The sequence below is a fragment of the Astatotilapia calliptera genome, chromosome 13 (assembly GCF_900246225.1).
Source record: "Astatotilapia calliptera chromosome 13, fAstCal1.2, whole genome shotgun sequence".
Lineage (NCBI taxonomy): Eukaryota > Metazoa > Chordata > Actinopteri > Cichliformes > Cichlidae > Astatotilapia > Astatotilapia calliptera.
The window spans coordinates 16,819,986-16,833,190 of record NC_039314.1 but is presented as its reverse complement, the minus strand read 5'-3'; the positions used below and the strand labels follow the sequence as shown (position 1 = coordinate 16,833,190).

General features: G+C 37.9%; 1 protein-coding gene across 7 annotated transcripts in view; it reads right to left on the bottom strand.

The window, feature by feature from the left end:
• LOC113035231 (protocadherin-15-like) overlaps positions 1-13,205 on the bottom strand; it is a 222,786-nt gene that overhangs the window by 169,949 nt on the left and 39,632 nt on the right. The window contains exon 1 of one of the 7 annotated variants that reach the window (XM_026190641.1): positions 6,532-6,762. The exons of the other annotated variants lie outside the window; for them this stretch is intronic. The gene's annotated coding sequence lies outside the window, so the exon portion shown is untranslated. Of the gene's footprint in view, positions 1-6,531; positions 6,763-13,205 lie in introns of those variants that run through there. 7 annotated transcript variants of the gene reach the window in all.

Here is a 13,205-nt window from a genome sequence, read left to right as displayed (position 1 = left end):
AAGATCTGTCTTAAACTTTAGCCAAATCTTCACCGAGGTTACAAGCAGGAACAAAGAATCTGCTTAAACTAACTGCACATCAATCATTGTATTGTTCTTGCCTAAAGAAAATACACATTTCAAAAATCACCATGTAGGCTGTAGAGAGTAAGCTAACGGACCAGCAAACCTAGAGTCCAATCAGTTGAACAAAATGTGGTGATGTGGTTTGATGCACTCTGCCTTAGAAAGTTAAAATATTATGTTTGTTATCCTCAAGAGGAATCTGCTGACCCAAGCCTTGCATAAAATATAGATGTCAGCACAATTATGAATGTATTGATTTGCATAAAGCAGGATAAGATTACAAGGTAGTCCTAATCTTAAAATGCTAAGCCGACTCCAAAAACATGACACAGACGATAAGTAGGCTAAAATGAGTCAACAAATGAGCAACAGCTATACAAATCCTGTGAGACATTTATGTGTTTATTTTGTGCAAATTATGCAACATACTTACACAGAACGAAAAGCTAACGAACTAATGATACCAATACTGAATTGAAGGGAATACAACTTTGATATGAAACACAGCATGGTGTAAAAATGGCATTTTGTGACAACAGACACTGAGCTGATCAGCGTCCCACCTGCCGATATTACAAAAACTTCAAAAACAGAACTAAATGAACTTATGGACAAAAGAATTATTGAAGAATGAAGGCCCTAATGGGACAGATAGTCTAAGTAATACATTGATTTTTGAAATGTAAATGCCAACAGGTAAGCCTACTATTTTTAGATTTTTAGACTTAACTACTTTATACTTAAAAGCAGTCAAACTAGTGGCTTCTTTTTGTGTAATTAATTATGCTCCAGGATATTGAGCAAAGACTCAATAAATTAAGTTGATTAATAAGATAATAAGTTAGCTCTAGCAGTCTCTGTCAGGACTGTGTGAGTCCAAAGTGTGAAAACAGCTAAAAATAATGACTTAATTATGGAAGGCTATTAATTCAGCTTTTTTCCCCCCTTATTAAAGTATCACCAACAGTTGCCTGACCTATGAAAAGTGGGCCTGGTAAGAAAAAAAAAAAATTGCATATGCCTTGCAAAACAATGGTGACAAACTCACAGCAGTGGAGTGCCATTAGTTTGTCACCATTTTAGCTTTAGACTCAGAGAATGTAACAGGTACATTGATGATGTATGACCTGGTGCTTTCCCACATTAATAACTAATAAGTAAACGATAAGTGAATCCATAAAAATCAGAACTATGAACAATAGTGCTTGCAGCTAAAATGATTTCTTTGGATTATTGATGGATACTGTTAGAATTTTAGAGTTAACAATGCTGTACCTTTGAAAATATTTATCCTCCATAACTGGGAAACTGGATGAAGTTGAACTCTAGGACGAACTGTAACCCTTAATTACCACCATAATAAGCTAGATAGCAACATTTAACTATTAAATAAAAAATGAATTCAAAAGAATTTTTCACCATTTCAAATTTATGTATCAAAATAATCATTTAATGAACAAATATACAAATATTGCATGCTAGCATGTATTTAATGGTATGTTGAGAAAGAAAAGTCAACAAGAACTACAGAAATATTGAGAGCTAGAGCAATACATCTGTGATGTGATGCAGATGCAGATCTTTTCCTAGCTCACTGACAATTTTCCTTTTGGGGGAGAGCACTTGTTAATTTGTAATGTAATGTTGTACTACCTTTGTTAAAGCTGTCACTCTGTAGAGTGGACAGAGAATTGACATGTTGTACTGATGGACAAAATGTAGATAGATCATGCTCCAAGATCAATATACCAATATTTAAGTAATTCTCTAATGTAAATGGCCAGCATTTATATAGCGCTTTTCTAGTCCATAGGACCCCAAAGCACTTTACACTACATTCAGTCATTCACCCATTCACACATGTACAGAAGAACAAGTGAACTGGCATATAGAACTTGGGGCAAATGTGTAGTTAAATGTATTGGGGATGGTTGTCGCAGTGCTAAAACAGTAAAATGAGGAAAGGCAGATGATATGGAACTTTGATGAGAGAAAAAATATATATCAGCACTCAGGAATTTCATGATTTTATTAAAATATATCCTGTCAAATTACATTGCTACCTCTTGGTGCAGAAATCAGATTACCTGCCAATCACCTGTACTGCACCTGTGTCTTTTGCTCATTTCCATGCTCACTCCAGCGTGTCATACTTCTTCAATGCTAATGGTTTCCATCCACACTCTCTACTCATTTCATTACACCGCAGGTGGTGAAGATGAAATGAAGAGTTTACTACCTCTGATACCTGACACTGAGCTGATGATCTGATAATGGTAGTCTGGCTGTGCCATGCCCACCGTTCCTCACATGGAAATGGAGAAGTTGACAGTAAATCATAACAAAAGCATACAACCCACATTATTTCTTCTTAATCTGCAAAATAACACTGGAAGGCGAAAACACCAGCACAAAGATGAAAAGGAAGAGGAAGGCATGCTACAGTTGCTCCTGTTTCCTCTTCCTCTCCCTCTGCACTCGGACTCAAATCATTTCAGGCATCACTACCCACAGGTCTCTTATCAAATAATATTGAAATGGTTGCCCCGAGGTGTCCATTGTGCATATGAATAAAGTCATATTTGTTGAATGATAAGTAAGTTTATGACAGTAATGCACTGTGGGGAAGATATTCTTTATCCTATGATGAAATCCCATTTTAATAACTCGTGGTGTATTTTCACTTTGTGAAATCTGAGACACAAAAAAAGAGGTTCAGATGTTTTAAAGTGTCACGATTATATCTAGCTACACTTGAATGTGTTCTAACAAATACTCTTTTATAAAATGGATCACATGACTGCTATATGTAAAAGCTCATATGAAGCCCCATGATCACCTATGTTGCAGTCTCACTGAGCTCAGTAGAGGGCTTTATCACCCCTACAGCTCATTCACTGTTTTGTTTTTCCCCCTTTGGCATACAATTTTACAGTTTCGGTAGATTCTCAAATATGTCATCAGTGTTGCTTCAAACGGCGGTATGCAGCTAATGTTCATGTCAGTTTGACGTGCAGCCCGTAACTTTTTGCTCACACATTTCCCACAAGACTTTATGAGGTGGTAATATGTCAGTGTTGCGGCTTGATATGTGGAGAGCAATTAATTAAACTTTTAAACAGTTTGAGTCTTTGTAGTTATTAAAATCATTTGTACAAACAGACAGATATGAGTCAATGTCACAGCTTTGGTCCTGCTGCTGGAAATACCCACTTGAGCATGGCATGCCTGGTCATATATATATATGTGTGTGTGTGTGTGTGTGTGTGATTTATCATCCCCCTAACAGGTTTGAACTTCTCTTTTCAGTAACATTTGCAGAAAATGACTTACATAGCTGCCTTCTGTCAAATAAAGCACATAAGCCTAGGTATTTTGTGACCTATTTTCCAAGATTTACTTCTTCAATAAGAACAAATGGCTATGAGGACCGCAGGCATTAAGACAGTGTTGGCAATGCTCTTCATTAAAAAAAAGACTAAAATTTAAAGTGGTAACAGCATCAACATATAACTAGCATTATATTACATTACACAATTTACAATAAGAAAACACATTAACCCTAAAATTACAGCCGTGACTAAAGGCCCAATATTGTTTCATATGTTAATTTCTCAAGAGCTGCAAAACTGGTGCAGTCTTATTAGTTTCAGCACCGAACACACATTTTTTTTTTCTGATGCAACCAACAAGATTAGATCATTAGTCAGTCATGGGAGTATGGCAGCGCTTGTTAATTACTGTTTTATCACACACATACACATACCGATCTGCCTGGTGTGAGCATAATTATAAAAAGGTGAAGTCTAATTGAATTCAAAAAGCTCATACAAAGTGATCTGAGCACAAAGTGCCTTAAGCTGTGTAACTGTGGACTGCTGAGTATTATAATTTAATATTGAATGAGAATGATGAGACAAAGTAAAATGGAAAGCCACCCAGCTGTCTTAAAATTCTTCATTCTTGGAAAAAACAAAGAAGCTACACCAAGTTAAGAGTGACCATGCAGTGGCGGTCTCATTTCGACTGCCACCTGTATGCACTATACCCTACGGGTTCCCCTCATTCTTCATCCTTTGTTATGAACAAGACACTTCATTACTTCTAAGGATAATTCACCACTGCCTAATTTTTCCCCTCTGGTTCACTTCAGTTACCAGAGTATTTTATAACCTCTTTACTTCTTCCTATTAATACTTAAAGAGAAGCTGCCCGGAGCTGCCTGTCCTTTATCCTAACAATAAAAATGGTATATACAGTCCTGAAGTCCAAACCAGAGTAAAAGAACTCATTTCTAGCAGTATCCACCAAAGCTTCAGTGCAGAACGAGCTTAATATGTAATTTGTCCATTGAAACTACACGCAGGTTTAATGAAAACCTCGAATACAGTTCAGGGGCTTTATGGGAATTCTACAGCATCTCGTCTTAGTGGCCATTCTGAAAATTGCTGAAATCTAGACAAACTTACAGCTGTTACAGGTACTGCTCCCAACTTTTATACTGCCTGAAACAAATAATGCTTTATGTCGTCTTCTGAAAAAAGGTTTAAAAATTAGAGAAAACTAATCAGCAGTGATGTTGATAATATCAAAGACACTGATAAATGAGACTGTTTCATCAGTTCACTGACTTAAATGGAATATATGATGCAACACATCTTACATATACCACAGAAACAGTTTTACAATACATGAAATATGCAATAAATGCACAACGATATCTATGAAATTACACATTTTTCCTACTCTATGATTGGTTAAGTATACAAAACCGTGTCTAGGGTGCTGGATCTTTCCATTTGCTTTTATACTACTTTCTTTATGGAGCATAACTTGCCTCTCAGGCACCTGATAAACTAATATTTTATAGATCTCTGTCATCCAATCATATATTGTTTGTTAGACATCTTATTGAAAAACAACAGAACAATTGACTTCTGCTGAAAGAAGAGATACAGAGCAAATCAAAAACACATGACCACAAGTTTGCAAGCTCACATAAAGACACTGCATGTCAAAAATGCAGGGCCAGATGTTTCATTATGCATCTGCAGTCCATTGCCTGCCTCAATTTAAACTACCAGTGGATTACAAATAAAACAACAATGCAAAGGCTAGTCTGTGGCATGCACATTTAAAGCTATGAGTACTATAGTTTAAAGCAAACATCTTAACTCAAAGGCCACTTGCTAGCTTTTTCTGGACATTTTAAAAGATTTAATAATAAGACAGTAAACTGTATTGGACAGCACTGCGTCTTCACAGGGAACTTGACTTGTCATAGCAAGAACAGCTCAGGTGTTACTAATAGCAGCAATGAAGTTCACTCCATTTAAGCATCAAAGTAAGCCAAGCCACTGAAGTCACTAAAGGGAGTACAGCTGTCATTTATGTTATCAGTGACAGCTGTTTGTTTGCTGCTGTGAGAGAGGAAGAAGTCCATTTCTAGTCTGAGCAACAAAAATCAACATGAATATAGTTTTAGCACCGAATGTGTTCAAGAATGATCAAAATCAGGGTCTTAAATAATAATTTAATTCAAACTGGCTGAGCAGGCTGTGATGATGCTTTGTGAGAATGGAGTGATTAGGTCTCACAAGTAACTGGACTACAGCCTACAGCCATTTACAATAATATGGACTTGCACTGCTTTATACTTCTACTGTCGTTCATGCATTTTGAAAATTAGCCCTTAAAATGAATAAGTTCTGATAAAAACTGGGATTTTCAAAAAAAGGTTTCTACACTCTTGCATGAGTAGATGCTGGGATCAAGTCAGTGTCTTGTTACATTTCTGTAAAAGACTCGTGTGAGTCACTGAATAGACTGAATGAGTGAATCACGTTTTGAAGCATTATCTCCTGCAGCGCGATAGGCTCCCTCTCACACACTCAGGGGGAAGTTACTGTATGAATATTCATGTAGAATACCGTTATTGATATGCATATGAGGCGAGATTAAAAAAAGAAAGAACGGGGGGGGAAGTCAGCTAATAGAAAACTGCAGCTGTCCAATTGAGAAACTCCGCGCAATTTAAGTGATTACGGTAATCATACTCATCAACAACTGGATCACTGAAATATTTTTAAAAACACAGCCGCAGTCAGCCAAACTACAGGTCATACCTAACCACAGGCATTAGCTAATGATATATTAGTGAGAGATGCTGCTTTCAGTCAGTGTTTGAAAACTTCACCCTCCGGAGATTAGCGGTACACATCAATGGGCAGTTAAGGTAAACGACTGCGCCTTTCTAATCGATTACTCGCGTCACGTTGGGGAACATCTATAATACAGTTTTAAAAAGAAAGAAATACTAGCAGTGACATAAACACGCTCCTATTTCATGGTAAAAGAAGACCAATGCGCAGTGAAGACACTGTTCTACGCGTGCGGTGCTCCGAGGCAGTGTGGAAATTTAAAATCACAATGACAGTCATCCAAAACATAAAGAAGACGGCTTACCATGTTTCGGCTTAAGAAGTACTCAACAAAAATCCTTCCAGTGCCCGGAAAGGAGCCACCAATGCCGGCTGTCAGTGCAGCTACAGCCTCCCCCTCGCGCGGGCACATCAGCACTGCTGCCCCGATCTCTTTAACCAGTCACAGCAAGGCACAGCAACACTCCACCCGGACCCTAGCCTGGCTCCACCGCGAGATAACTGCCCCCTTTCTGTCTCTCTCTAGTCATGACGTGTGAACCAGGTAATCTTATTACAAGAGGTCATGAAAGGTGAGACCGGCTAAAGCACAGTTGCCCCTCCTCCCACCATATTTACTGGATATGCACCTGGCCAGCTTGGGTCAGTACTCTCTGAAAAAGACATCTTCAACAGGATGATAAAGGATGATGCGGAAAAACCTAACTAATTAACAAGCAACAGCAACAAAAAAAAGTCCCCTTATCTTCTCATTAAGGTCAAACTAATCCATAACTTATTACATTGTGAAATGCACAGCCATTCTCTCACATAGCTAACCTGCACTTTCTGAAGGTCAACAAAAGCCATTTACTGTCAGCTGTCGATTATTTCTGAGCGAAATCTATTATTCTGCTCTGTCTGCACCAATTGGTGCTGAGAAATGACACCACTGACTGGAGGCAGTCAGCTATGATTCACCTGTCACTTTGCAACAGTCGCTGGACTTTTCTTCCCTACAGCTTAACCAACAACAAAAAGCCTTCCATCAATATACTCTAATTAGCTACTGTGCCGAATAAGTCACAACTAAAGGTTGCACAGATATTCAATAAAACAGTTTCTACACAAGAGACACTGCTGTGGAGGGGGCGGGGGTCTTGTTCGCAAAGATAATGTCAACAGCGATGAAATTTTAGACAATTCTTCTAAAAATGTGAAATTATCTTTCTCAGACAGCAGATGTAATTTGGTGAGAACAGCTTGTCTCCATTTAGCAGGCGCAGAGAGGCACAATAGAGTCATAACAAAGTCAAATTACATGACAGAAACGAGTATCACAACCATCTAATTAATGAAAATTAAATTTAATACTTTTTAGTCCATGCATGATCACAGTCAAGACAGATGCTCTAAACATTTGAACAGACTGATGAAAATAGTGGACCCTCTAACCTCACAGTCCCATCCATGAGAGAAATAAAAAAAAAAAAGATCAAACCTACACCTGGACACCTGCATCATGTTATCCACTAAAAAAGTGTTGCCACAGTTTTGAAACATCACCAGTATTGTCGGTGAAATTATGTCAAAAATAGGGCTTTAAGAGCTTCCACATTATGAGTTTTACAGAACAGAAAGCATATCCATGCTTGACCTGTGAGAACAGAAAAAAAAACTCTCAGCAAACAGGCTCATTTACTAGTATTTTGAAATTGAAACAACTTTAAACTGCATCCTTAATAAATAAATGGAATCAGATGTTCTTCAACCTTTCACAATCACAAGCCTCATTATAATGTTTCTCCTGTAATTTTGTGTGAAACTCATAAGTACCAACCACCTTTTCAAAAGAATGCAGCTTCAGTTCTGCGTTTCATGTTTTCTGATTTTAATCTAAAAGACCCATTTTTAAATGGCACATCAGACCCATTATTAGGATTTAAGATGTGATAAGATTATTACACATGTAGTCAGCTTTTGAAATTCAAAACTGAGTTTAAAAAGCTCTAACTGGCATGTTTCCGTATCAGCATGAAGAGATAATTTGAGTTAAGTCATGACTACCAGCACTCGGCAAATGGACTAAAGTTATGTAACGCTTTTCTACTCAATTTGGGCACTAAGCGCTTTCTTACTACATGCCTGCATCAGGGGCAACTCAGGGTTCAGCAGCTTGCCCAAGGACACTTTGATATATAGACTAAGAGTAGGGCCAAGGATCTAAACCACAGACCTTCCTATTAGCAGAGGACCTGCTTTAGCTCTTGAGCCACAGCCACCTAAAGAAAAGCTTTGAGCAAAAGCTCTCTTATAATCAGGGCCTGCCACAATAACTCCCCTTCTCATCTTTTCTCTGTTGCACCAAAGCAAACGAGGGGGCAGAGTTCAGGCAGGACTGTAGAAACTCCTCAGAGAAGCATGATTAAGGGATATTCTGCTCTTGGGAAACGCTCTCGTCTCAACACCCCAGTGAAGTTTTCTTAGTGAGAAATCCCCAAACTGACATCATACATATCCAGGTTTGTGTTTCTATGTGTGTTGTATGTATCATAAATGTGTATGCTTAAGTGGTTATAGTACGTCAGATAATGAGTAAATATCATGCTAACAATGTTTTTATATCTATCTATGAAGGGGCTTGAGTTGGACAAGTAATGCATAATTCATATAATAGTTCCAAAGGTTTCACCATTTGAAACTAATTATGCAGTCCCCCCCCCCAAAAAAAGTAAATATATAAATAAATAAATAACCAACCAGGAGCAGTTGAGTTGACTTTGAGGTGTCATGTATTCTTCTGGGAATGCTCAGAGTTGTATCAATGTTTGTGGCTTTTGCCTGTATAGCCGGGGAAGCCTGAGGGTTCCTTTATGAATGGTGCACACTGCTTATTTGTATTCAGTTGAAGTTTCAATCACTAAGCAGGCAAGCCTTCTACAGGGTAATTCCTTTTAGTGATGTTGCATTAATACAACACCTTTAGTCATTTCTTTCAAGCTGAAGAAACAGATTTTGCCAAGCAGATATAGACTGCATAAAATGACAGACAGCGGCGCTTTAATTATTCTCAATGAATGCCTTCTTTTCTCACATAGAGGAGATGCAAGAAAATACTCACTCATTCTTTTTTCCCCTTGTTTTGAATGGTTGAAGGTGCATTGTTTCCATACTGAATTTTGCCAACATATTAAAATGGATGTTTCCAAACTTGGATAGTTGGTGGGCAAACAATTACCCAAACACCATCTGCAGGATTATTCAGCGCTATCAATTTTGATATTCAAACAGCCATTCGGTTAACATGGAAACATGGAAAGTGCAAGAACTGATGCTTCCTTCGTACTGAGGAGTCAGCTGGTGGGGTGTGTACTTCTTTTCAAGTTATTGAATCACTTGCACAATAAATCATTTAGATAGCAGGCTCAGAGAGTGTGGTCATACTCAAATAAGCAGAAAATGAACACTATTCCTTGGAAGCCCTCTCTCAAAAATCTGTTTGATATTGCCTTACCTATTTAAGTCGTGCTCTTATAGCGTTTTCTGAATAATCTTGTTAAAGAAGCAGCTCCAGTAATGCTATGCACCTTGTAAAAGACAAGAGCATGAAGATATGTGCAGTAGAACAATCCAAGTTTCATCTCGAGTTTTTTTTTTTTTTTTTTTTGTAAACTTGGGACAAATTGAGCAATTCTTCTTGGTAAAGCATCATTTCCCTGGTCTGTGCGTATGCACTCAGCTGTTCAGTCCCTAAATCCTCTCTGCCTGTGAGCTCCCTTTAGGCAATCCCGTGGGAGTTTTTACATGTGCATAGATGTGCACGTGCATCTACAATTCCAGACAGAAACTCCCAAGTGTAAAACAACTGAGGAGCTCAAAATCTTAGTTCTGCATTTTAACAGCAAGTTCACATAAGCAGTGTACATGTTGTTGATTTTAGAGGCTGATGTTACCACTACAATGAGATTGCCAATAAATGAATATTTTCACTTCTTCTTATTTGTAGTGCCTGTACTGCACCAAGTTCCACAGGTGAAAAAGATGAGAAGCCTGTGGTGATGTGTGAAACCATGCGTGAAGAAAGTCTAGGGTATGATAGGGATGGCTCGCTTTTTGAGCACAGGACGGAACACTGACAAATTCTGTCTCTTCCTCTCTCAGTACATTTTCTGGAGCTATGTGAACTGGACTTCATAATGCAGTTCCCAAAAGAGCATCAACCTGCATTTACTAAGCCGCCACCCACACAACTTCAGACACTTTTTTTTTTCCTTGAAACTTTTTAAGTTTTGGGACTTTTCTCTGCACAAGGCCTTCAACCGTGAGTGAGAAGAGTCCTATGCTAGCAATTATTTAGGGGAAAAAAAAATAGCACAGTTGAATTTTGAATTAGTGTGCAAGGTTGTTAGCTACACTGTAGTGCCACTGTAGTTGAATCATTGTGGAAATTGTTGGCGCTGTCCATGGTGCTGAAAGAAAGCCTTTAACTATAAGTGTAAAGGAACAAAGCACTTCCACTGTTGAGCTTTCTGCAAACACCTTCATGAGCACATGAATTCGATTGTGAATAGTTTATTATTATGACATAAACTTTTACAGTTAAGGAAGAATTACAGTACAGTTGCAGAATCCATTTAGCAAGTTCTTACTTATACTTGCCAGTCAGCTGAAAGGATCGTGGGTAGTTAGTACAATAGCAGAAATTGCTACAAGATGGAGATACAAACAAACAAACAAACAAACAAACAAAACAAAAAAAAAACAGACAAAGGCACATACTGGCAAACTCACATAATTCAGCTTTGGGCACTTGTTACTATTACTTCTACTCTGGCTTATTTGGACTGCAGGGTTTACACTAGCTGCCACCCAGCCCTCTATAAAAACTGAAATTGGCTGTGTGCAAATGGAAACGCTGAAGGGTGTCTGAGTCAAATAAGTGTCGAGGGACATTCATAGTTTGGCACTGACAGCTTGTGTGATATTGAGAGGTCAGAGCAACTGAGACAGCAGACAAGAAAGAGGGAGGGAGCCACAGGGAGATTGAGAGGTCAGAGAAAGCCAACAGGACATTCTCATTCTCTCTCTCTCTCTCTCTCTCCCCGTGTGTGTGTGTGTGTGTGTGTGTGTGTGTGTGTGTGTGTGTGTGTGTGTGTGTGTGTGTGTGTATATAAAATAAAGAGGTGGGTCAAAAAGCAAGTGAACAAGAAATATATAAAAAGAAAGAAAGAAAGAAAGAAAGAAACATTATGAGCAAGTGAAAGCAGAAGAGCATGAATATAAATAATACTGCCAAATCTAATACACAAATAATGAAGTGAGGCCAATACTGACACCTCAACTATCTGAAAAAAATGTAATTGCTGTTTCTTTTGTTCTTATTAAGTATATCATTCAGATGTGATTTTAATCAAATTATAAGCGTGGGGGTCGAGCTCAGAGCAAGACAACTAACTCATCAGTGCGGCACAGAATATCCACAGGCTTAACTCTGCACAGGGGGTGGATTTAAAAATAACTGTCACTACTTTGTTCAAAATACCACAGTGGGGCATCTCCTTGCTCTTCACTAAGGTGGGAAATATGCTAAGTCTAAGAATGTAAATTCAAGCTCAAAGTCTGATAAAATTAAACATTTATATGAATTTCCAATAAGTAAATACACTAAAACATATCCACAGTTAGAGGTTCTGAACATACCTGGAATCAGGTAACATTTTGTTGCCTTTTTTCTGAAACGGCTCAGAAATACTTCTTTCCATTGCAAGAAATAATTGTTGGTGTAAAAAAGGCTTTTAGCTGCCTACACTGGATGACACTAAGGAAAACAAAGTCAACCTGTCGAATGCAGCAGTTTGCTTATATAAGGCCGTATGTCTTAGAATGTAAACTTGCATTAATTCATATTTTGCTAGCTTGGGAAGACATGATATGAAGACAGCACTGAAACATCAAATGTTATACAAAATAATATTTCCATTACAAAAATCTGCATTTTAGATACACCCAGCAGGTTCAGTGTAATATTGACATTTATTAATTTTAGTTGATCTTCACCTCCACCTACTCAAGCAGGAAATCAGCTGTCGCTTACCTGCTGTATGCTTAAAAATGTGGTGTCCCATTAAAATTTTAAAAAGAAAAAACAAACAACTATGCTACAGTATGAACACTCAGAGAAGCCTTTTTAGAATAGCAGAGCTGGTCTCTTCACATAAGAACAATTCTGCTAGGAGTGTATTAACTGGTTGCACCTGCAATGAAAACAATTGCAAAGTTATTTATGTAGTACTTGTAATTCTTTCTTTTAGTTGCCCTGCAGCTGTGTGGGAGCAGATACTAGTAAAATATGTCTCAGATGGGTGGAAAAGCTATAGGGGTTTGATAATTGGATCACATGGGGACTATAGCACCACAACCCAATCTGTTACCAGCAATCCCAAAAGCTTTAGAAACCAACAGAGGCATGTAATGAAAATGTTCGCCCTTACTGATTTTTTTCTTCTGTTTGTTTCGTCTCGTCTTTAGAGTAAATCTTGGCAACCAAGGGGAAAAGAACTTTTTTGACAGCTACCAGAGTTTATTACTGTTATGACCAGAGGCAATCATACCTCTAGAGAGTCCATTAGCACCTAAATGAACAGTTGATCTCTTCAAGAGACTGGCATACGCTTTCAACTTTTAAACTGGACAGAATCATATCTAGTGCTTATTATCCATCAAAACTTAACAAGTTTGGAAACTTGGATCAATTAAGTGCCAAAGTAAGCAGTTTCTGTGGACACTAATTGGTGTCAGAGCTCATCTTTTAGATGTCACGGTGTTCTTTTATCACTCCGTGAAATCAATACACGATTCAGGATGTTTTGAAGGAATATAGATAAAGGGGAGAGTAGAAACCATTATAAAAATGATTAAACAATAAATTCATTTTAAAATTCAGATTTACTGCTTTGTAAAATTACACCTTTGTTAAGCAGGATGACTGACAGATGAAAA